Raw genomic sequence first — 26,049 nt, forward strand, 5'->3', positions numbered from 1 at the left:
ACCAAAAGAAAAGAATGTCTACACCTTTATCTCAGTGGTTCTGCCAGGCGTCTGTGGCTGCTCCGATCCTTCCCCCACGTGGTCTCACCCAAGATGGTGGCTCCTGGAGCAGCCGAGCATCCCGGACTAGAAAGCAATGGATTTCTTTCTTCTGCCACAAATTCCCCCAGCTGTGAGCCTTCCAACCTTGTAAGTATTCCTTTAAAAATGATTCAGAGTTCTGGGACCAGTCCCCTGAACCTGCTTGGTCGGGTATTCTGTGTTATTGTTGGCGGAGCTCTCTGCTATACATCCACCCGATCCGCCATCTTGTGTCCCATCAGTTATTCTTAACACACTTACAGATAATTGTGGTTTCACTGAAAGTTTTCTGACACCCTTAGTCATGAAAGGAAGCAGTGAAATCCTAATACATTTTCCTTTTAAAATGGAAAACTCCTATCTATTTTTTCTTATAACTTATGTTCTATTAACAAAGCTGTCATTCAGAAACAGAAATATCCATGAGAACTATAGGAGCCATTCCATCAGGGAGTGTCCAGTGCTGAGTAAAAGCATGAGGCATGTAGGTCAAGGAAAGGTACAGGTTTAGCTCAGAGACCAATCTCCCAGTCACAAATACCACAAAGAAAATGAAGGCGAGAACTGAAGTAGCCATGAGATTGACCTGCTCTGGCTTGCTTTGCTCATTGTCCTCCCTTGTGCTGTTAATTGTCTATTTGCTAAAATCTTAATAGCTTTCCAAGTCCATGGCTTGTAGCAGCATTTTAAGGTCGAAAGTTATGAGACTATAAGATATCAAAGAGTGACTGTTTAATGTGGGTTGTAGGGTGAGAAGGAAACAAAAGCTAGGTAAACAACGTGAAATTCATATTTAAGGGGAAAAAAACTAATTGTGGTAAAGTCATGCTATAACAACAAACTAATTTTTCTTTGCTTTGCTAGACGAAGATAAATCTTTTTTCCCAACAAGTAGTAATAAATGATTATAGAAATAAACTGAGTTACCAGTTTAAGCTAATGTGGATTAACTCAATTGGTTTAATCCAAGTCAAGCTTTAATTTCTTGATTTCCTGTTAAGTAGTCAATATAATCTCAGTTAATTTTTTTCTCTTCATCTTTTCAAGCTGAGATCACAGTAAAAAGGGCACCAAATTGGCAAAATTGGAGATCTTCATTGTTTTGGCTGTGCTCTTGTTTTTGTTGTTGTTGTTGTTAAGTGCAGTAGAGTCAGTTCCCACCCATAGCGAGGAGGAGCAGCTGGTGAGCTTAAGCCCACCAACCCTACATTTCAAACAACTTTGCAGTCTAGCGCATTAACCCACAAGGCCACATCAGGACTCCTTGTTTTTGTTAGCTGCCATCAATTTGCCACCAGCTCATGGCAACTCCATGTATAACAGAATGAAATGATTGGTTTCTAGGGTCTGAACTTTTATTTCCCCAAGTCAAAGCATTATATTTGTGTAGCGGTTACCAGCATGGCTTGAAAACCACCAGCTCTACCTCACATACTTATGTGACATTGAGCAAGTTAACCAACCTGTATGACTCTTAATTAATTGCATCTATTTCAAAAAGTTGTGAGGATTAAATGGATTGAAACTTTGGAAGTATTTAGAATAATGGATGGCAAACACCATGTGTGCTTGATAAATACACACTGCATCGTATTTATAATTAGTCTCTCGAGTAAGTCCACTTGATAAACTAAATGTCAAGGACATTACCTCCCACATACTATAATCTTGATTTTTACAAATAATCTTTCAAAGTACAACAAAGCAAATCAGTTTAGGAGTCAGGCAGGCTAAGGTTCTACTTACTTAGAGAGCAAATTACTTATCTCTGAGCCTCAATTTCTTTATCAGTTACAAAAGTAGCACTAACACAGCTTGCAAGAAACTAGTCACCTAGCACAGAACAAATATACACTCATTAAACTATTGCTATTTTGAAATTATTAAAGAAAATGGCTTTTACTTCCATGTCCAAACTTTTCATTCCCCACCACCTTTTTCTCCTTAGTCCTCTATTTTACATTAATGTTTTGGTTTAACTGTAGTAGAAATAGACACAACAGAACGCCCACCAATTCAACAATGCCTGCAGGTGATACTGATTACATTCTTCAAGTGGTGGAACCACATTAGCATAAATTCAATGCCTCCAATACAAAATCCCCCTCTTTCCCTCTCCCTCCCTCCAATCTTTCTTTTCTATATATTTGTTTATTTCATAAAGTGAGATCAGACAATATTTGTCCTTTTGTGACAGATTTATTCCATTCAGCATACTTTCACAGGTCAGCCATATTGTGGCATGCATCAGAACTTTACGAATGTTTTTCTGTATATTCCATTGTGAGTATATACCACATTTTGTTTATCCATTCATTTGCTGTTGGACATTTCAGTGGTAGCCACAGTTGGGCAATTTGGAAATTGCTTTGGTGAGCATTCGTGTATAGCTTTGTTTGTGTTCCTACTTTAATTTCTTCTGGGTATATGACTAGGATTGGGATTGTTAGGTCATATGGTCCTGGTGTGGCGCTGCAGGTTAATGTGCTGGACTGCAAAGTCGGTTTGAACTACAAACCCTATAAAGGGTCACTATAAGTAAGAACCAACTCGATGGCATTTAACAATGGTAGTTCTATGCTCAATTTTTGAGGAACTGCTACTGTTTTCCACAGTAGCTGAGGCCTTTTATATTCCCATCAGCGATGAGCAAGGGTTCCAGTTTCCCCTCAATCTCACCAACATCTGTTCTTTTCTTTTCTTTCTTTTTTAAATCATGGTCATTCTAATGGTGGTGAAGTAGTATCTCATTGTGTTTTTATTTGCATCTCACTAATGGCCAAAGGACTCCTGGTGTGGTGCTGTAGGATCAGCAGTGGACATTGAATCACAAAGTCAGCAGTTCAAACCCACCAAGTGTTCCTCAGAAACCCTTTGTTGCTGTTGCTGACCCTATAAAGGGTTTCCAAGGAGTGGCTGGTAAGTTTGAACTGCCAACCTGTGGTTCAAACCGACCTTGCAGTCCAATGCTTTACACCACAGTGCCACACCAGGACCCCAGAAACCTTATACAGGGTCGCTATGAGTCAGAACCAACTCAATGGCACTTAACAACAACCATGGCCAATGGAGTCCTGGTGAGACACTGTAGGATAAAGCACTGCACCACAAGGTGGGTTTGAACAAGGTCAGTGGTTCACATCCATCAGTCACTCCTCCAAAGCCCTGTACAGGATCACTATGAGCTGGAACTGACTCAAAGGCACCAAACAACAATGACCAAAGAAGGAGTCTCAGTAGTGCAAGCTAAGTGAGTGTCTGTTAAATGAAAGGTTGGCGGTTCGAAGCCATGAGCAGCTCAACAGGAGAAAAGACCTAGTGATCTGCTCCTGTAAGGATTGCAGTATAGGAAGCCCTACATACAAGGCAGTTCTTTTCTGTTACATGAGGTCACTACAAGTCAAAGTCAACTCAATGGTACCTAACAACAATCACTAGTGTGATGTTGAGCATCTTCTCACAGTACTTGCTGGTCATTTAGCATGCTCTGTGAAATGTCTGTGCAAGTCCTTTATTTATTTACTTTTTTTATTTAACTCTTCTTATTAAATTATAGAAGCTTTTAATATACTTTGGATATTAGACCCTTATCAAATATGTGGTTCCCAAAATACACTCTATCTAAAGAAAATAACGTCCAATCGGATCATGGGGTTCATTATCAGGTCACATCCTGTAAGCATGGGCAGTCCAGCACAGGATCTGCGTATTCTCAGACACAAATGGCCCTGGCCAAGCTCAAAATCAGGTCTGCACTCAGTGCCTAAGAGCCAGGCTCTTCTCTTAGATTCCTACCCAAACCTAACTCTGGTAGCATAGTGGTTACGAATCGGGCTGCAAACCTCAGGGTCAGCAGTTCGAAACTACCAGCTGTTCCACGGGAAAAAGATGAGGCATTCTGCTCCCGTAAAGATTTACAGCCTCGGAAACCCTGTACAGGGTCACTATGAGTCGGAATCGACTCCACGGCACATAATAACAACTGTCAAGTTGGGTCTAACTCATAGGATGCTTGCTGTACAACAGAAAAGAACTGCCCTGTGAGGTTTCCAAGTCCATAAATCTTTACAGAAATAGACTCCTATATCTTTCTTCCAGAGGGGAAGCTGGTGGGTTCAAACCCATTATTATTATTTTGGTTAGTAGCCAAGTGCTTTACTACTGCACCACCAGAGCTCCTTAGATCCCTACCCAAAACAACCACTATTACTATCAAGTTGATTCCATTCTTAGTGACCCTGCAATACAGAGTAGAACTGTTCCTTAGGGTTTCCAAACCTAAATCTTTACAGGAGCAGACAAACATCCCCTTTCTCCCATCAAGCAACTTGTGGTCAGTAGCTCAATGTCACCACCAGAGCTCCTCAGACATGAAGACACACACAGAAAAAATATAAGGCATCTGGTGTGGGTATCTCCTTTGTGTATTTTTGTGTATCCATCTATTTTTTCCCTCTTAGTAACACAAGTTGCTTCTGAGCTTTTAACCAATATTTCAAGTTTAAATGTCCATTTATGAGTAAGTATGGCTTACAAAATCTGAGTAATTTCCATATCATTGTACACAATAAGCTCCCTAAGAAAATCTTATTGCTTTAACAAAAAGGAATGCAAACATTAACTATGTATTGGGTCCCTACTATGAGTCCTGGCTAGTGCTGTAGGATAAACACTGGACTGCTAACTACAAGGTCAGCAGTTCAAATCCACCAGCTTGGGAACCCTATACAAAGTCACTATGAGTTGGCACCAACTCAGCACTTAACAATAAAAATGTGTTGAGCACATCCACGTGAATAATCACAGTTAAACTTCAAAATAATTTTCTATCATCAATTCCCATGTAACCTATGACCAAAGGAAGGTGAAGAAAATAAGTAACTTGCCTAGGATTTTAATTGATTCAATTACTGGCATGATGCTACCTCTTACAAAGAAGGGGGCATTTGTGAAGCACTTGGCTGGATGGTGACCACTTCACTTGGTCTTATAAGAAGCCATGAGAAGCAAGGTACCAATGACCACCAAGAAATCCAAGATCCAGGAGAAGACTGATACCAAGACATACAGAGCTTTCCAAGGAATGCTGGGCCTACCGATGCTGAAGGCAGACAAGGTCCTTTCTCCAGAGCTGACAAAAAGAGAAAACCTTTCACTAGAGCTGGCACTGAATTTGGATTTCTAGCCTGGAGTCCTGGTGTGGCACTGTGGGTTAATTGACTGAACCGTAAGGTCAGTGGTTCAAACTCACCAGCTGCTCCTCGGAAACCCTATACAGAGTTGCTATGGGCCGGGACCGACTCAACGGCACATAACAATAACAACAACAAACTGTAAGAGAATAAATTTCTGTTGGTTAAAACCTAAAAAGCAGCCATGAGAAGCCATGGAGCTATGGCCATGTCCATTCTCCAGTAACAGGGAAGAGTTGGCCTCACAAAGAACACACCCCGAAGGATACCTGGGAGGTAGGTGCCACCATCACCTATAGACAGCAGGAACGAGAGGCCAGCACAATGCAGGAGGACAAAACATTTATAATTTCACCCCCAGAACTTGAAACTCAGTTTTGCAAGACTTCTTCCCAGATATTTAATTCCACTGTGAATCTTGTCCTTCACTATTTTGTAGGATTCTAATTAATCCTAGTTTGGCACTGTGGGATAAGCACTGGGCTGCTAATCACAAGGTTAGCAGTTCAAACCCACCAGCTGCTCTTCAGAAACCCTATACATACAGGGTCGCTATGAGTCAGAGCCATTTCACAACAACAATTAGGTCTTTAGAAGATCAAAAGGGAAAACTGATTTATTTTAGTATCCTTGATTAAAGACACAAAAAGATATTTTCCCTCAACATTATTAAGCTATATGGAAAATGCATTATAGATTAGAGCTCTACAGAGTTAAATTAATAAAACTGGAGACAGTTCAACCTGCCAAACATCAAACGCCATGTACAAAGTATCATTAAAAACAGTCGTCTAAGATCTAGAGACAGAAAGCAGATTAGTGGCTGCCTACAGCTGGGGGCGTTTGGGATAAATGAGGTGTGACTGCTTGTAGATAGAGAGTTTCTTTCAGGGGTGGTAAAAATGTTCTGAAATTGATTGTAGTTATAATTGTGTAACTGAATATACTAAAATCCAGTAAGTTGTACACTTTAGGTGAGTGGTTTGGAGGGTATGTATTTCAATAAAGCTTTTATTTTTCAAAATCACATACAATACGATTCTCCTCGTTCTAGAAAGGCAAATCTATAGTGATAGAGCACAGATCAGTGTTGGGGTGGGGAGGTGGGTGATTAGCAGCTCAAGGGGACTTTTGGGGTTGACTGAACTCTTCTATGTCCTCATTACTATAGTAGTTACTGGAATCCATGTATGTATTAACAGTCACAGAACTGAATAGCAAAGCGTAAAGTTGAAAAGGAAAAAGAATAAGTTTCTTAAAATCAACCCTACTGATTGTAATCATTGCAATGAAACAAAATACGATGATACGGTGAGTGTAAAAAACCAATGTTCTCCCATGTAAACTATCAGTCAATTCACAGTAAAAACTTAAAAAAAAAACAAAAAACAAAAAAACCCCCTACTTTCATTTTAATCTGTTGTGCTTTTCAAAAGAAAATAAGAACATAGTCTGAAAAAGTTATTTTAATGGTTTACAGTACTATAGCCCTGTATTAATGGGTCTAAAAATTTTTGCAGTACCTGTTAGATAGTCTTGTTATTGTTGCTTTGTGCCATCAAGTCAGTTCTGACTCATTGCGACCCTGTATAGGGTTTCTGAGACCGGCTGGTGGATTTGAACTGCCGATCTTGTAGTTACCGGTCCAGTACTGCTCCTAAAGCGCCACATGTGTTCCATTAAAGCAGAGGGGAAAACAAGGTAGAAAAAGCGCCTATGCCGAGTGAGACAAAGGCAACCAGCACTCTGTTCTGAGACCATGCAGGCCCACTGTTCTGGGACCAGTCAGTCCCCAATCAACACCATATGTGAAGCTGGATGTCTGCTTCGCACCTGAATCCTACTTCCTGATTTCAAGATGTTTTTAACTTAAGATTGCAAGCAGCATGTAATTTATTATTAGAAGAAAAAAAAGTACCTTTCAAGAAATAATAAAGAAAACTCTATTTTCTTTAGTCCAGAATCCTGAATTTTTGTTTATATGACATGACAAGAGTCACGTGAGGCAAAGTTCTACTCTAATGCTATGTATTTAACTCTTCTTGTCAGGAGAAAATAGGTCAAGAGTGGCACAAAGTCAAGTGGAGGCTATACATAGACTCTAAAGCTGGGTCTCCCATCCATAACATGGCTCTCCATCTAGCTAGTGAGATTTCAGTGATCACACTGCAACCGACGGTCATTTGAGTCATAAGGAAGAACTGGAACTCATCAAACACATTGTGAGCTTAGGGGAATGCACCTCTACCAAAAAAAAAAAAGTTGTCATCGAGTAAATTCCAATTCATAAGGATCCCATTTGTGTCAGAGTAGAATTATGCTCCAGAGGGTTTTCAATGGCTGATTTTTTGGAAGTAGTTCACCAGGCCTTTCTTCCAAGTCATCTCTGGGCAAATATTTTAATCATTGGTATCACGTAAGGATTCCTCTACCAGTACAGGCAAGTTGTCCCCCTCGCCTCTCTTTCACCATCTATAAAACTAACTTTTTAAACTATTTTATCCCTCGCTGGGCTGCTAAGACAAAGGCTGGCAGTGTGAACCCACCAGCCGCTCTACAGAATAAAAGATGAGGCAATCTGCTTCTGCGGAGATTTGCAGCCGCGGGCACCCTACGGAGCAGTTCTACTTTGTCCTTACAGGGTCACTATAAGTTGAAAACAACTCAACAGCAGTGGGTTGTTTTGTTTTGTTTTTCACCCCTCACAAAATGTGAAGACCACCTCGTATTAAGAGAAAGTGCCTTTTGTCGTAACATTCTGAAATGAATGCATTTGTATCTGATGTATACATCAAATCTATACAGAATTTGGAGGCATGGTAGAAATATATCCAATCAAAGTAAGTCAGGAGTACCATGAAAGAGGAAGACCTGGGATTCTCCAAAATCAAGAGGAAGCTACGGACTCTACAGTTTAATCCAAAGCAGTAGCCAAAAGTGTGCACATTTGTTAGATTTTTCAAATCCGCTATCACTGTCATAGGTAAGGAGAAAGTGAGTCCTGATCGAATGCCTCAAGATGTCTACATGACAGGGCATGAGTTAGAGTCCAATGCCCAAGTCTTCATTTCCAATGATGCCATTCCACAGCTCCTTAGTTACCCTGATGTTCACAACAGGAGCAAGACATTTCTCACAACCCAGTATGTCATTACTAACCCTCATACACCTAGATTCTTCACAAAGATGAGAAATAATCCAGCCGAGCTTTGCCTCCATCTTTGTTTTTTTCCAACTGAGGAAGTCTCCCTTCTTCACTGAAAAGTACTGACCTTGACAAATAGACAACATAAAGAGGTTATCACTCCACCATAAAGAGAAATCCATGTTCCATCATGGGTGAAGTTTGAAAACATTATAGAGAGTGAAATAAATCAGTCACAGAAAGGATGAATATTGTGTGACCCCACTTATATGAGACACTCAGAATAGACAAGGGAATAGAGACCCAACTTTTTAAAAATTATTATCAGGGTGGGTGTAAAGTGGAAAGGGAGAGCTAAAACTGAAGGGTACTGGCTTTCTGTTTGGAATGATGAAAATGTTTTGAAAATGGATAGGTGATGGTTAGACAACATAATGGATATCATTGAACTCCAGATGTAAAAATGGTTAAAATAGCTGTTCTTTTCTTGTTATAAGTATTTTACCACATAACAATAATAACAAAAACTTAAATTATTCAGTTTCCTCGGTTTCACGCTCTCCTCCATCTCTGGGACTTACGTCGTGTTCAAATCACACTTCTGTAGCACATAACAGTTATCAGCCAAGGTAAAGGATGAAGTGCAGAAATGCAAAGCACTAGAAACAGTGGCTGTGGGAAATTAAACTGGGGCTGAGGAGGGTGCAGCCAGGCAAACCTCAGGCTCAACGTCTTCATCTGGGCACTTCCTCCCTCCCTTAACCTGGAACTGTACGCCCCTCAGTACACTGCTCCCTGTATACATTCTTCACATTTTACATGAAATAGAAATGTCAACTCCTCATCCAGTCAGTTTGTAAAATACTACAACTTCCCAAGTATGTATGGAACAATTCTGCTACTGAGAGACAGTGGATGTGACTGCAAGTCACACTCATACATTATTCATGAGTAGTGGGCATTCAAAAAACATTTTCTGAATGATGAACGAATGAGGCATTCCTTCATGGATGAGCAAATACCACAGGTCAAATTATGCCTTTCTCTCACCCCTAACAAAAATAAACAAGCAAACTACTTGCGGTAGAAGCTGGACAAACACAACCAACAGTAAGCGTTCTGTGTTCTTTAGCATCAGAAGAATGAATCCTATTTTATGAAGGATATCGCAGCTGAATTCACAAAGCTGACAGCATTCTCACATGTGTCTGTGCAGACTAGCTCTGTGTCACACCACAGGATGTTTAAATGCATGTGGGTCACTGGAAACCACCAGCATCACACCCAACATTTGCATTTATAAATTTAGTTAGCTATGAGGAGATGGGAAGAAAAACAAGCCATATTGCCAGTTCAAAATATTTTTACTAATTAATTACTGAATAAGAAGTTAGTTCAACAAGGCTCAGGTCAAAGTGTGAGAATTTTAGCACCTGAAGCCAGGAAACAGAAAAGGGCAAAGACTCACTCTCAGATTGAACTGAAGTAATTCAACGTACAGAGGTTATTTTTGAAACATTTCATTTGTGTTTCATCAATTCCTGAAGACTTGTTTTTAAACAACACCTTCAGTGCTATTTGGACTTCTTCAATATCATTGGGTTTTGATCATACGGAACCTCTTGAAATGACTGAACATTGATTGACCTATTCTTTTTGGTACAGTGACTCTGTGTATTCCTTCCATCCAATAGAATGCTACTCAGTCAGTAGGAGAAATGAAGTCTTGATACATGCTGCAGCTATGGATGGAGCTTGATGATAGTCTGCTGAGCAAAATAAGTCAATCACAAAGCATCAAATATCTATTTTAAAAGATAAATGTATAAGACCAAAGAATGTTAGTGGTTTCCAGGCATGGGAAGGAAAGGGAAATAAAGCATTAACGGTGATGGGAATATTGCTTTAAGGGTAAGGGCAAGGTTGCAGAGTTGATTATAATCGCTACAAATTTGTTGTCTGGCTGTAAAAAGTTGAATTCGCAAAAGCTGTGATATAGATATACTTATAACACCAACCAAAGACTAGCTGTGGAAGCTGCTCAAGGAGTTTGGTTCCTTGGGTTAGAGAGTTAAGCTCATGGAACACTGGCCTAATAACGATCTTAGTGCTTCTATTCAACCTCCTCATTCAGTGTTTAGTGCCTCGGGTGTTAAAAGCTTGCAAGTGGTCACTCAAGGCACACCATATAGAATGTGTGGCTAATTGCCTCCATGAACAAATACTTCCTTTGCCATGAAACCAGAAGAACTGGCTAGTGCCTGGCTCCTAGTACTGCACAGTTTCATCAAAAATTCCATAGACGAATCCTGATTGAAAGGGGGGAGAATGCAAACCAGAATTTCAAATTTGCACAGACTTCTGGAGCCACAGAAACAGGATGAAACCCTGAAACTATTGCCCTGAGAGACTCACTAAACCTTAAACCAAAGATAGCCCGAGTCATCTTAAAACAATAATTTTAACAATAACTTAGCTGAACTAATAAGAAAAGGTCTCCTCTGAGCCTTAAACTCTTTTAAGAACTCAGAAAAGGAGGGTGAGAACAAATGTACAACTTAAGAAATGTAACCAATGTCACCAAAGTGAACATGGAGAAACTGTTGAATTGGTGTATGGTTGCTCTGTACATTCTCAACAACATCAAAAGAAACAATATTGTTGTTGTTAAGCGCCGTCGAGTGTTAGTTCTGACCCATAGCGACCCTGTATAGGGTTTCTGAAGAGCAGCTGGTGAGCTTGAACCGCCAACCTTGCAGTCTGGCGCATTAACCCACAGAGCCACACAATATTTAGGGGGACGAGATGTTTACTAGAGTGTGGAACACAGTCTACTCTGACAAAAACAGCTACTTGATTTGATCACAACCTTGGATGAAAATTATCACAACTCTGGCAACAATGTATCCTCTGAGATTGATTCAATAAAGAATTCAGAAATTTTTTCTACTAAACTCTTGCAAGAGTAAGAAAAATTGTAACCAAACCCTCATTTTGTTGCTGCCTTTATTTAAAACTATTAAAACAGTTAAAACCCATGAAATAAAAGGCACACAGACAATTACAAAATTTCCCTTATTAAAATTTCATTTTCATATACATTTGGCATTTATGAAATTTCAACATCAGGAAAGGCAAGGTGGTCCCAAAAAACAAGATCATGTCTTAATTCTGCTGCCTTTGATGATAACTTGTTTTTTCCCGTGTTACGGTCAAATCAGTTTTAATTCATGGCAACCCCAGGTATCCAATGATGATAATACTAACCACAAGTTGTTGTGGGCCATTGAGTCAGTTTGACCCATAGCAACCCTGAACAGGATTTCCAAGGCTATAAATCCTTACAGGAGCAGAAAGACTCATCTTTCTCCCATGGAGCAGCTGGTAGTTTTGAACTGCTGACCCTGTGGCTCACGTATCCACTACGATTCATAACCACTATGCTACCAGAGCTCCTTACTGACTACAAGTACTTGATTACAAATTCAGTTGAGGCCAGGAATTGTGTTTATTTCTTTACTTTTTTGTCACTCCCCAGAAGCCTTGCTCTTTTGAGGATGCAGTTCATCCCTCCATCCCACACCAGGCACTCCTCCACTTCTTGGGGTCGCTAGGATCCTACACACTTTGCATTTCCCTTAGTGCCTCCATGCAACTGTGTCCCTCACTACCACGAGATGCCCTTTCTTTCTGTATCATCAAGCTCCAGGGTTAGTCACACAATTCACACTCTGTGGACATCATGCTCATGGCCCCAAGTCTCCACTACGTGCAGCATTTTGGAATGCAGATACCAATGCTTGTCCCTGTGGTTTCTGGACTTGAGAGGCTGGTTCCCGGAGCCTAGTGGGCAGATCAAAAGTGCAACTCACCCAGCATCGGCACCTCCAATAAACACTGTGCAAGAAACAAGGGTTTATGACTGATGGCACTTCCCATGGGCTGTGGCACTATGAGTATCCACTTGGTGCTCAATCAATCAAGAGGGCTTTCTCTCTGAGAAGCTCATAGTTGAGTGAAAACTAAACACATAACAACCCAATGTATTATAGGGTAGAAATTCTCTGATGGGTTTCCTTGGCTTTATAATCTTTTTGGAAGATTACAGACCACTAGGTTTTCCTTCTATGTTACCCCTGGGTGGGTTCAAACTGCCAACCTTTAGGATAGTAGTCAAGTGCTAACTGTTTTGTCACCTAGAAACCTCCTAGAAAAAAACGCTAACAGCAGGTTCTGTGCCTTCTGCATACCAGAAACCATGCTAGGAAAGTAATTGTCACCACAAACCTGAGAGCTGAATATTATCATCATTTTTTATAAATGAAGGAATTGTGAGATTAAATCACAAAGTGATAAAACCTAATGTGGAAGCCCATATTTGTTTCCCCACATTACACGAATACCCCTGACATTAAAAATGAAATATCCCTCAGAGGTCCTGGAGTCCTGGGGTGGTGCTGTGGGCTAATGCTATGTTGGTTTGAAGCACAAGGTTGCTGTTTAAGCTCACCAGCTGCTCCTTTTGCTATGGGTGGGAACCAACTTGTAGGCACTTAACAATAACAACAATAGTCAGAGGTCCTAATCACAGCCAATATTCAAATGTGGCACTGTAGGATCAGTACTGGACTAGTAATCACAAGATCAGCAATTCAAACCCACTAGCTGCTTCACGGAAACCTTATACAGGGTCAATACAATTGGAAACAACTCAACAGCACCTAACAACAAATATCTGATTATGCAGATAGCTGTTTGGTTTTAACCACCTATTGCCATTTCTAGTTATGGTAATGATTATAGTAAATGAATCTTACATATGTAAGACCAGGAGTCCTGTTGTGGCATTGCAGGTTAATGCACTGGACTGCAAGGTTGAGTTGAACTACAAGGTCAGCAGTTCAAGCTCACCAGCGGCTCCTCAGAAACCCTATATAGGGTCACTATAAGTTGGAACCGACTTGATGGCACTTAACAACAATAATTGCAAGAACAATCCCAACACCAATTTGCTTGTTTTGAACACATTTGTTCTCTTTTAAATCAAATAGGAAAAATTGACAAACCCAGATAATTTAAACCTCAAAACTGCTCATTTTTTAACAGTATTGGAGTCCTGGTGTGGTGCTGTGGGTAAATGCGCCAGACTGCAAAGCTGTTTGAACTGCAAGATTGGTGGCGCAAGCTCACCAGCTGTTCCTTGGAAACCCTATCCAGGGTCGCTATGGGTAGGAACCAACTTGACGGCACTTAACAACAACAACATTGACTTCTAGAAGATAAATATTCTAGGCAAAAATCATCACCATCTTTGCCAGTTATCAAGCATCTACTTGCAAGTGAAGAAAACAGGACTAAGTCTTCGGTTGCCATGTAAGACAACAATAAATGTTATTTTCTTTCTGTGCATTAATCTCTGAAGTTCATTATTAGTTCCTCAATCTTCCACCTATTCAAATGAGTAAATGAGTAAGTGCTCAATATCTCTCATTATTTGGCAACATCACAAATGACTTATTGTAAGAGTCTAGGCAAGAAGTTGCCTGTGATTGAAAAAAAATCAGTTTCCCACTAAAAGGCTCCAATGATTTTCCTTCATTTGCACAACAAAATCCAACATTTTATATTGCCAAAAAGAATCCTCCACGACTACTTGTCCGGCTTTTTCACTTACCTCTCTGAGAACAACCTCTGTAACACTGAGGTGCTTGTACTTAATGATACAACCCTGTTCTTTCTCAGTACTGTCGTCTCCTGGGCTAGTATGGCCCTCGCCCCTTCAAGATTTCCACTACATACACATATTGTATCCAACCAGTAGTGTGTGTTTGGCTCACATTTGGTACTCAAGAAATGTTTACTATATAATAAATATAACAGTAGAAGCTTCTTTAAGAAAATGTTATCACAATGTGCAGAAGCAGAAGCTGTAAACATTCCTAACACTTTAGTTCCTCCTGGGGTATTCATCCATTTCCTGTAACTTCTGTCCTGGAGTCCCCAGTTGTTTCTACCTTCCCTCTGCAGTCCTTTGTTGCTGTATCAATGCTCACTGTTGTTGTGATGTGCCATTGAGTCCTACACATAAGGGGTTTCAAAGAACGACTGGTGCGTTTGAGGTGCTGACCTTGCAGTTAGCAGTCCAGTGCTTATGCTACAGCACCATCCCAGGACCCAATGCTCTCTGTACTGCCTTTAAAAATAATATAAGTCATGCTTGTTTTTCTAGTTGAAGATGTTAAAACGATTTAAAAAACAGCACGGCATTCACCCATTAACCAAAAATAACTACTTGTGGAACTTATAAAAAGGAGTCCTGGGGTGGTGCTGTGGGATCAGCACTGGACTGTGAACCACAAGGTTGGCAGTTCAAGCCCACCAGTTGCTCCTCGGAAACCTGATACAGAGATCTCTATGGGTCAGAACCAACACGATGGCACTTCACAACAGCATACCTTATAGAACATGTGCTCCATATATGGATATTTCATTTCAGAAACTGTATCATATATTCTGTACCAGGTTTGTGTTTCTTTTCAAAATACTAAGTGGTGTGGTGCTGTAGGATAAGCATTGGACTGCAAAGATCATTGGCACCACAAGGTCGGTAGTTCAAACTCAACAGTTGCTCCTCAGTAACCCTATACAGGATCGCTATGAGTCAGAACCTACTCAGCGGCATTTAACAACAATTGCATTGGGTGCATGTATCTTATTTTTTAAGTAAGTATCCATTATTGACTGGGGTCTTAGAAAGACACTGAAGGATAAGCACTGGACTGCCAGTCACAAGGTTGATGGCTCAAACCCTATGAATCAGAACCGACTCCCAAACAAGGTCACTATGAGTTAAAACGGACTCCATCGCAAGTAACAACAACTGACTGGGAAGTGCTTTATTGTTGCTGTTAAGTGCCAACAAGTCAGTTCTGACCCACAGCAACCCTCCAAGGAGCAGCTGGTGAGCTTGAATCGCCAACCTTGCAGTCTGGCACATTAACCCACAGTGCTACACCGGGAAGCTCCTAGTTGATGCAAATGGTTACAACTGAACACTGCTAGAGGTTCAAGTCCACCCAGAGGCACCTGGGAAGAAAGGTCTGATAATCTACTTCTGAAAAATCAGCCATTGAAAACCCCATGGAATACAGTTCTACTCTGACACACACAGGGTCATAATGAGTTGGAGTCGACTCAAAGACACCTGGTTTGGTATTGGACTGGGAGCTATAAAAATGTACCTGCAGCTGTGCAGCTTTAAATTCTGGCTTATCTCCTAAAGCTGGCCTCAAAAGGGCTGTGCCAGGCATACTCCCAACAATCTATGAAGAGGGAACATTTTGCCAGACTTCTGTTTTCATTTTTTTGCATACAGAAAAGATGTGCATTCAGGCATAAGGTATTATTTCTTGGTATGGGATGTGGTCAAAGACGTTTGAAAGTCATTGTACTATCCCAAGAATTTAACTCGTGGCCAAACATTAAGTAATTTAAGAAACAACACAGAACCATTGTAACTAGGATTAAGAATTTGTTATATTGGCTGAACAATAAAAAATTTTAAAACATCTACTTGGAGTTTGGTCATGATTTCCATGACAGGGAATTTCAAAATGTGCATCTTTTTGTGGCTGAAAAGTTGTGCCAGGAATCCTCTACTCCAGTCCACAAGGGCTAGATTCTCTCTGTCTTCGAGAATGGACAAAACAGAAAGAGGCAAGAAGAGAATGAGGGTGGTAAGAAAGGTGGGGCTGCAGACAGATGGCCTGAGGGATCAGAGCAGGAGGAAGTATCACTTCCTGAGGCCTCCCTCGGGCTGCAGCTACAGTTCTCTGTGACACAGCTTCCTAGTGGAAAGCAGAAGTGGTTGTCCCCTCCACTGGCCTCTTCTGCAGTCCTCTGCCCTCCAGCCTGGGTTCACACAGCAAGAGTGGAGGTTCCCACAGGCCCATACACCAAAAGGACTCCACTGTTTTTACTGGAGGCACAATGGATACAGGCCCATCTTTCCCCAACTCGTTCCAAGTAGAAAGAAGAGGAATACTGTTGAAGACCTTCTCGTCAACAATATAAGCAAGGTTTGAGAGCTATTAGAGAAGTGAGAAAGATTTTAGTTGCTCACCAAAGATGGGGCTGGGCAGGGTAGTATTTGACTTTGTCTGAAGGGTAAAGTGGAAAATAAGAAATGAGACAAACTACAGACAAATTGTGAAGACCATTAAGAAACAGCCACCCAAAATGATTCTGTAACTCTAACTGCATCCCTTCCCCCCTTGTATGATTTTGTAGGACAAGTTCATTTAGACTGCTTAGCATTAGGAGCAATGAATGCAGTTACAATAACAAGGCTAATCCCCACAATCAACTCATAATGTTTGATTCATGATTTGAAGAAAGCTTTAAAGGTTCATTAGAAGATTGTAGGAAAAGGGTAGAAAGCCAGAGAAGGGACATTGGAAATATGCTAAAGGTTAATGTTGCTGTTGTTAAGTGCCACCAAGTCGGTTGACTCAAAGCAATCCTGTATAGGGTTTCCAAGGAGGAGTTGGTGAGCTTGAACCACCAACCTTGTGGTTCAAGCCAACCTTACAGTTCAGTGCATTAACCTACAGTGCCACACCAGGACTCCAGTAAGGGTTAACAAGGCACAATAAAAAACATTTTAGAAGAGTTCTGTACAAATGAAACTATATCCTGATTGTAAATACATACAAGTTTCAAGAGATAGTTTTGTGGCAAAAGAGGAAAACAAAAAGGACATCTATTGTTTATTGAAGGAACTCTGGTAGCTTGGTGGTTACAAATCAGACTGCCAACCTTAAGATCAGCAGTTCGAAACTACCAGCTGTTCTGCAGGAGAAAGATGAGGCTTTCTGCTTCCATAAAGATTTACAGCCTCAGAAACTCTGTACAGGGTGAGTCGCTATGAGTTGGAACCAACTCCATGGCACATAACAACAACATAGTCTATTAGTGGTGTGGTGCTGCAAGATCAGCACTGGACTGCAAACCACAAGGTCAGAAGTTCAAACCTACCAGCTGCTTCTTGGAAACACTACACAGGGTCATTATGGGTCTGAACTGACTCGACGGCACTTAACAATAACATAGCTTATTAACTAATAAGGGAAAATGGAAAGTACAGAACAAGACTGAAGAAAAATGTTATGAATGAAAACTAAAGGCTATTTTAGCTCCCTGTCACATGTCAACACAGATGAGCCTTTTCAGCACATTATTCCAAGTAGTGATTTAAACTTGCTATTTTAAATTACAAGAGAGCCCTTCCAGCTGCTAACTAAAGCCAAGGTTATCTTAAAGAAGGTCCAAATCTTTCAACTGGCTTGTTCCAAACTTTCTCTTTCCTCCATTGGCCAATTTTCACACCATTTCCAACACTTGGGCTTCTCCCCCAAATGGGAACTTACTCAAAATACATTTCAGAAATGAAGCTAGCGTGAACACAGAGTTTCACAATTTAAGTATCAGGAAGCAGGGCAGATGTAAGAAATCTTTCAATAGTTCTGACTGGAAAAAAAAAAAAAAAAAAAAAAAAATGGATAGAGAGAAATACTGTTAACTGATGGTACATGGAGCGGATTATAATCATTGGAAAAAAAAAAAAAAAAAAAAAAAGCCAACTTCCTCTTTCCTCTTCCATATCCTGCCTTAAAGGTCTGTCCTCAAATGACAGCAGGAGGCAGGGCTGCAGCTATCAGAAGCTGTGTGGGCTTGGGATGATGACTTCCGCATAGCAGGTGCTCAGTAAATGGTATGGGTGGCTAATATGCATCCTATGAGTCTCTCGTGGCGCTGTGGGTTAATGCGCCAGACTGCAAAGCCATTTGAAATGCAAGGTCGGTGGTTCAAGCTCACCAGCTACTCCTCGGGAATCCTATACAGGGTCGCTATGAGTCGAAATCGACTCGACGGTACTTAACAACAACAAGTCTCTCCTTTATATTTTCACCTTGTATGATGCTCACTAAGGAGCTCTGGTAGCGTAGTGGTTACAAATTGGGCTGTGAACTGCAAGGTCAGCAGTTGGAAACTAACAGCTGTTCTGCGGGATGAGGCTTTCTGCTACCATAAAGATTTATAGCCTCAGAAACACTGTACAGGGTCACTATGAGTCAGAACCGACTCCACGGCACATGACAACAACAACAATGATGCTTACTGGTTTCACATCCACAAAAGGAGGCTCTTGCCGGACTGCAGCGATGACACTTCTAGCAGAGGCTAGAGGGCATCTCCTAGCAAAGTATTGCTTGGCACTTCTACAGCAACCAAAAAGCATATGATAGCCCCAAAGCATTTGCTAGAGCTGCTCATAGAACAACCAGCCAGCCTTCATTTTAACAGTAATCAAAGTCCATCTGCTCCCCATGATATTGTTGTTGTTAAGTGCCAGCGAGTTGGTTCCAACTCATAGCAATCCTATGGTTCCAACTCATAGCAATCTGAAGAGCACCTGGTGAGTTTGAGCCACCAACCTTGCAGTTCAAACCAACCTGCAGTCCAGTGCTTTACACTACAGCACCACACCAGGACTCTGCCTCCACCCCATGTCACTTCCTGCTCATCTGCCCTGGTCAGTCACATCATTCAGACAATGGTTGTTGCTAGGTGCCATCGAGTAGGTACCAACTCATAGCACAACAGACTGGAAACACTGTCCCATCCTGTGCTAACCTCACAATCGTTGCTACGCTTGAAGCCATTGCTGCTGCCACTATGCCAATCCATCTCATTGGGAGCCATCTTCTTTTTCCCCAACCCTCCACTTTACCAAGTATGATGTCTTCCTCTTTTCGTCTGATCCTCCACTTTAAGAAGCATGATATCCTTTCCCAAGGACTGATATATATGACACCATTCCTCTTCAATTTGTCCTTCCCGAAACAGTAAAGCAAGTAATTATCAGATTCAAAATAGCCAATAACAGTCCATTTCAGCTCACTTATACCTAGGATAGAGTCCTGGTGTGGGGCTGTGGGTCAATGCACCAGACTGCAAAGTCGGTTTGAACTGCAAGGTTGGCAGTTCAAGCTCACCAGCTGCTCCTCGGAAACCCTATCTATACAGGGTCACTATGGGTCGGAACCCACTTGACAGCACTTAACAACAACAACAACAACAAATGCCTAGGATATCAATATTTATAAGTTCCATTTTATTTTTTATATCCTCCAATTTTCCTAGATTCATAATTTATACATTCCTTTATTAATAGATGTTTACAGCTATTTCTCTTCAGTTTGAATTGTGCCACAATGCATCATCACAGTCAACTCTACTTTGAGGAGGCAGCGCTTCCCCAGTCATATTTTGAGTGCCTTCCAACTTGAGGGACACATCTTCGGCATTATATCTGACAATATTCTGGTGCTTTTCATCATGTTTCAATATTCTATATTCTGGTGCTATTCATAAGATTTTCAGTAACTAAATACTCAGAAGTAGTCCTTCTTCCTAGTCTTTCTTAGTTTTGAAGGTCTGTTGAAACCTGTCCACCATGGGTGACCCTGCTGGTATTTAAAATATCAGCTGCATAGCTTCCAGAATCACAGCAACATGCAAGCCACCACAGTATGACAAACTAACAGATGAGTGGTAGAATTCAGACAATTACCGAGGTATGATCGAGTCCTGGTGTGGAGCTTTAGGATAAGCATTGGACTGCTACCAAAGTTGGAGGTTCAAACCCACCAGCCACTCCTCAGAAACCCTATACAGAATCGCTATGAGTCAGAAACAACTCGATGGCTCTTAACAACAACAGAGTGACTAGAAAGTGACCTGGTGATTCTATTTCAAACATGTTTATTAAATGAAAAAAAACAAAAACCTTATTTTTATTTTTAAGCAATTAAGTAACTACTACAGATCCAAAGGATGACAGGTATGGAAAGTTCTAAAGTTGGAACCAGAAAATATAACATACCTAACTATGCCACTTAACTGGATCTGTGACCTGACGCATGCCACCAAATTTCTACCTGTGATTGTCCCTGCTTACCATGGTAGGGTTGTAATGGTTCCTAGTTGTCTGGCCAAACACTAGTCTAGATACCATCATGGAGTAGTGATATCTGACTAAATTAGTTGACCTTGGCTAGAGAAGATTACATTTCCATAGTGCAATCTATTGTAATGTGATCAGTCAGTCAGCTGTGGCCACACCAGTGTAAGGGAAATCCTAAACCTAATCACTTCTGAGCTATAAAAATATCAGAATACACATAGGCAGAGGGTAATGGGGACAGAAAGAGAAAAGGATCTTCCCCCAATTTTGGAATTCTAGTCTCCTGAAATAGGAGTCCTGTGGGTTAATGTCCTGGACTGCAAAGTCAGTTTGAACTGTTCAAGCTCACCAGCTGCTCCTTGGGAACCCTATACAGAGTTGCTACGGGTAGGAACTAACTTGATAGCCTTTAACAACAGTCTCCTGAAATATAAGAAAATAAATATCTATTCTTCTTTGTTTCTTTTTAACTTTCAATTGTGAATTGAGTGAAGGTCTACAGAGCATATAATCAGTTTTACATTAAACAAATCATGTACTTTGTTTCATTGCACTGATTCCAATCCCTTCTAGGTACAATCACGTAACAATATTTACCTCTGTTCACTGTAATTTTGTATTTCTCCCTGTGTCTTCTACTACCTTCAACTTTCCTTTGTCAACCAATTTCTTATTTGTATATGGCCTTCCCTATCTCCCATGTTAACATGTGTCTACCCTCTAGTCCATGAATACCATACACACACACACACACTCCTGGCAACTATTAGAAAATGCTTCTTTTATCAAGAAAACCTTTCCTTAGCTTTTTACAACAGTAGTCTCATACATTATTTGTCCTTTTGTGATTGACTAATGTCCTCCAAGTTCATCCATGTTATGAGGTGTTTTGTAGTAAAATTCTGATCTTTAAAGCCACCCATTGTGGTATTCGTGTTACAACAGCACTAGACAATGACCATGAAAAGTTCAAATGAAATAAAAGTTTAGGGAACCTTCAGAGTCCTGGACAAACAAAAGATGTTAGCACCATCATCACTGAGAAGATCAGAGATTGAAATGCCATCAAACTTAACATTAATGTGTCTCAATGAATGACTGTCAGTTATTGTTGTTAGGTACTGTCAAGTCGGTATTAACTCATAGCGACCCTATGCATAACAAAACAAAACACTGTCCAGTCTCGCACCAATCTCCCAAGCGTTATTACACTTGAGCCCATTGCTGCTGCCAATCCATCTCATTGGAGGTCTTCCTCTTTTTCTGCTGACCCTCCACTTTACAAACATGATGTGCTTCTCCAGGGGCTGGTCCCTTCTGATAATCTGTCCCACCTGGTAACATGTTCCATCATTTATAAATGGAACATGTAATGTACCAAGTATGAATCTAGGAAAATTGGAAACTGTTGAAAATGAAATGGAATGCATAAACATGGATATTCTCAGTATTAATGAGCTGAAATGAACTGGTATTGGCCATTTTGAATCTGACAATCACATTGTTTACTATGCTGGGATAGACAAATTAAAGAGGAATGGTGTCACATTCATCATCAAAAAGAACATTTCAAGATCTATCTTGAAATACAACACTGTCTGCAATGGGATAATATCCATACACCTACAAGGAAGATCAGTTAATACCACTATTATTCAAAATGTACGCAGCAACCACTAAAGCCTATGATGGTGAGATTGAAGAATTCTACCAACTTCTTCAGTCTGAAATTGATCAAACATGCAATCAAGATGTATTGTTAATCACTGGCGACTGGAATGTAATGGTTGGAGGCAAAGAGGAAGGATCAGTAGTTGGAAAATATGGCCTTGGTGACAGAAACGATGCTGCAGTTAGCATGATAGAAAGATTGTCAACAGTCCTTCAATATTGCACCTACTTCTCATTGATCTTTTATGTCATTATCTGATATTTTGCATTTAAGACAATAGTAAAAATCTGCTATTCCACTATTTCACACATTAACAATGTGCATCTGGTAGTAACAAACACCAGGGTTCCCAGAGAGAGTAACCTTTGCTGTGATAGATAAGATTATATGTCAGTTTGGCTGGGTCAAGAGTCTCAGTGGCTTGGCAGTTAACTAATGGTGCAATTTGTCAGTTATAGAACAAATGGAGGATCTGATGTGGTCATCCTTCACTTTTGCATACCAACAATTTTTGCATCACAACCTGCTCTTTGGAATCTAGCCATTTCTGTATGTGAGAAGCGAATCTAATACTAATGTATGCCTGAGTGCTTGGAGCTCATCAAAATCATCAATGCAACGGAGTTAGTGCTGTTGTTAAGTGCTGTCAAGTCCAACTCATAGTGACCCTATATAAGGTTTTTGAGAAGTAGCTGGTAGATTTGAACCACACCTTGCAGTTCAAACCGACATTGTGGTTGAGTGCTTATCCTACAGTGCCACACCAGGAATCCCACTGAGCTGCAGCAATGTGCAGTGTTGTAGGCATATGGAAACTATATTCTTATTTACACAGATTTAAAATTAGCATGAATTTATATATTGATAATGTTTAGATTTCATATGTTAACTTGAATTAACTGGATTCTAAGATGGTTTGTTTTTTAAAAAAAAACAAAAAAACAAATATATATGCAACTAAAGAAAGGGCTGTGAAGAGTCCTGGTGTGGCACTGTGGGTTAATGCGCTGGGCTGCATAGTCCGTTTGAAACTCAAAGTCAGAGATTCAAGTTCACCAGCTACTCCTTGGAAACCCTATACAGGGTCGCTGTGTGTGGGAACCGACTTAATGGCACTAAACAACAATAACAACAAAAGGCTGTGAAAGTTACTGATTCATAAAATGTGTTGGACAACTTTTCTGCTAAAAGGAAGCCACAAAAGGTAGGAGGTGGGCAAAGGGATGTTCATATTATAATGATGACTATAATATGAATTCTTTTTGTTTAATTATATAATCTACTTTTGCAGGAAACATTTATTTTTAATGAAACACACATACCCTTCTCTCTTTTTCTTATTGTGATAAAATATATAGACATCTCAAGACACCAAATCAAGATCTCTCTCCCAATAATGCACTAGAGAGACCTGTGTGGAAATTCCAACACATATAGTGTCACATGACAAGTATCAACATAGGACAGAAAGGACCAGTGGGCTGCCAAGGTCTTCCATACCCACCCAGTTTACTCTTCTCCTTCGGACCTCGACTTTGCAAGTGACTGCCTCTTGCAGTCCCTTGCTTCCTTCTTCCAAGCACTTAACTGTGTGCCAGGCACTAAGGATAGTGCTTTGGACCCAATGGATGGATTAAGTTTCACTCTTTCCACTTCATTAGTGAACATATATATACTCTAAACATGCAACCAATTGTGATGCAACTTTGATTACTGCTGTAGAGCAAATGTTGGCTGAATAAATAGCCCAACTAACTTTATACCAAATCACAGTTCTAGCAAATGGTGGATGAGACCAAACAAATAGCTCCTGCTTTCTCATCCCCTTCATCATTTGCCCTCTACCTTTCACTCAAGAAGAGTTCTAGCAAGGAGTAGAGGGCATCTCCTGGCAAAGCATTCCTTGGGCACTTCTATAGTAACCAAAAGGGTTGCCTTCCCCTCTACATCCAAGACAACCAATCACTCCAAGGCACCTGTGATAAAGATAAATTCTTCAAGTCTCAAGTAATCTATCGCCTTACTTCCAAATAAAAACCAGGGCACCAACTGAATCCCACCCACCTTTTTGAATAAGCTGCTTGAGTGCCTATTCAGAGTATCACTGCTTTGTTCTTGTTAAGTGCCTTCGAATCTGTTCGGACTCATAGCGACTCTATATAGAGTTCCGAGGAGCAGCTATTGTTCTTGTTAAGTGCCTTCGAATCTGTTCGGACTCATAGCGACTCTATATAGAGTTCCGAGGAGCAGCTAGTGTGTTTGAACCGCTGACACTGTGGTTCGCAGTCCAGGGTTATCCCTACAGCGCCACATTAAGAGTACTGGCTAAACAGAAAAACATCCCTGTACTTCCTAACCACAAAGCCAGCTGAAGGCAGCCGGTAAGCAGAGAGTCAAACATCCTTATTGGCTAGTTCTTAGGGCAAGTCAGATTCCCGGTGTCTGCTCTGGGAAAGCAAGTGCCTCATGTATTTATTAAGCAGATTTACACAAAAGGTCGAGTTTTCCGAGAGCAAGAATTCAGCATAGGGTGCAGGTAAATTGTTTGTGTGGTCTTGAATTTAAAATCATCAAGCTTCAAAGAGCTACGGAACATCTCTTAGGTGTACAAAATTATTTGCAATAAATAATAACACCAATGGTAGAATGTTTAACGTGTAGTTGGGGCTTACGTGAATAAATTATATAACAGGTGAGGAAACCGACAAACACCCAAGTTCACACATAGCCAGGAAATTGCAAAGCCTGGATTCCAACTCGAGTTTCTAAAATGGTAAAGAAGTTGGGTGGATTTGGGGTACTACACACACACATACATATGGGATATGATATAAGAAATAGTCGCATTCGGTCGCTATGAGTCGGAACCGACTCCACGGCACACAGCCGCCGCCACACAACCACGCAGCGATTAGTGGACGCTGACAGTCCAACAAGATAACGCCGGAAAGTGGGACTGACGCGTACACCCTGCCCCCAAGGCTAAGCAAAGGCAACCCCAGGATTCTTAAAATAACTCTCGCTTCCTCTTCGAGTAGGCACCCGCTGCTTCTCCACCGGCGCAAGGCGACTCGCTCCAGGGGAGTGTAAGCGCCCGCCCAGCCGTAGCCTTCGACGTTTCGCTCCCACTCGGGGCCATTCAGGAGGACAGCAGCGTGGCGGGCCCCACCCTTTACCCCCAACGACCTAGGGCCCCGTGGGGTCCAGACTGAGTCATGGGATCCCGGATGCGCGACCGCTCCGCGCGAAGAGGGGCCTCCCCACGGTGCGCAAGTGGCAGGGGACAGAGAGCCGCCCCGCACTTCCCACCCCGCCCCTGCACGGCCTGCGGAAAGACACCTGCAGAGCCGCGCGTCCCCCGAGCCAGGCTGCCCGGTTCGGCCACTCAGACTGAAGGCGTCTGGGCGTCCCTTTCCTCGTGGGCTAGGCCGGTGGTGGCGGGACGCTGCGCGCCCCCAGGCAGCCGCCTGTTCGCTCGCGCCGGCTACTCACCCGCTCACAGTGGAAGTTGTGGGGCGGCGGCTGCGGAGCTCCACGGTGACTTCAGTTCCGAGTTGGGGGTGCGACGGAGAGGTCGGGTCCAGCCAGCGTGGGGGCGGCGGTAAGGGTACGGGGTTGGCTGAGGGGCGCGGCCACAGCGGCCGCGGGCTGAAAACTGCAACGCGTCGGGCCCGGGGCGCCACGGCCGGGAGCGAGCGGCGGCGCGGCCCGGCGCGGCGGAGAGGAACTGGCGGTCGCTGGGCTCGGCCGGGAGTTCCCAGCTACTTCCTGGTGCTCTGATTTGCATACTGTGCCCTGAGGGCGGGGAAGTGACCGTTTGGCCCCTGGGACTTTAGTGTGGCCGTCACATAGAGCTTTGAAAGTAAAGAAACCTAGTGTCTTCGTGGGCAGCTCGGGAGTTGAGAGCCGTCGTGGGGCCAACATCCTCCAG

The 26,049-nt window shown here is 41.7% G+C and overlaps 1 protein-coding gene across 1 annotated transcript in view; it reads right to left on the bottom strand.

The window, feature by feature from the left end:
- The window catches only part of LYN (v-yes-1 Yamaguchi sarcoma viral related oncogene homolog), a 188,353-nt gene extending 162,646 nt beyond the window's left edge, over nucleotides 1–25,707 (bottom strand). The window contains exon 1 of the mRNA XM_006877293.1: nucleotides 25,611–25,707. The gene's annotated coding sequence lies outside the window, so the exon portion shown is untranslated. The remainder of the gene's footprint in view (nucleotides 1–25,610) is intronic.
- Between the last annotated feature and the right edge of the window lie 342 nt (nucleotides 25,708–26,049).

This window comes from Chrysochloris asiatica, unplaced genomic scaffold (genome assembly GCF_000296735.1).
Source record: "Chrysochloris asiatica unplaced genomic scaffold, ChrAsi1.0 scaffold00458, whole genome shotgun sequence".
Lineage (NCBI taxonomy): Eukaryota > Metazoa > Chordata > Mammalia > Afrosoricida > Chrysochloridae > Chrysochloris > Chrysochloris asiatica.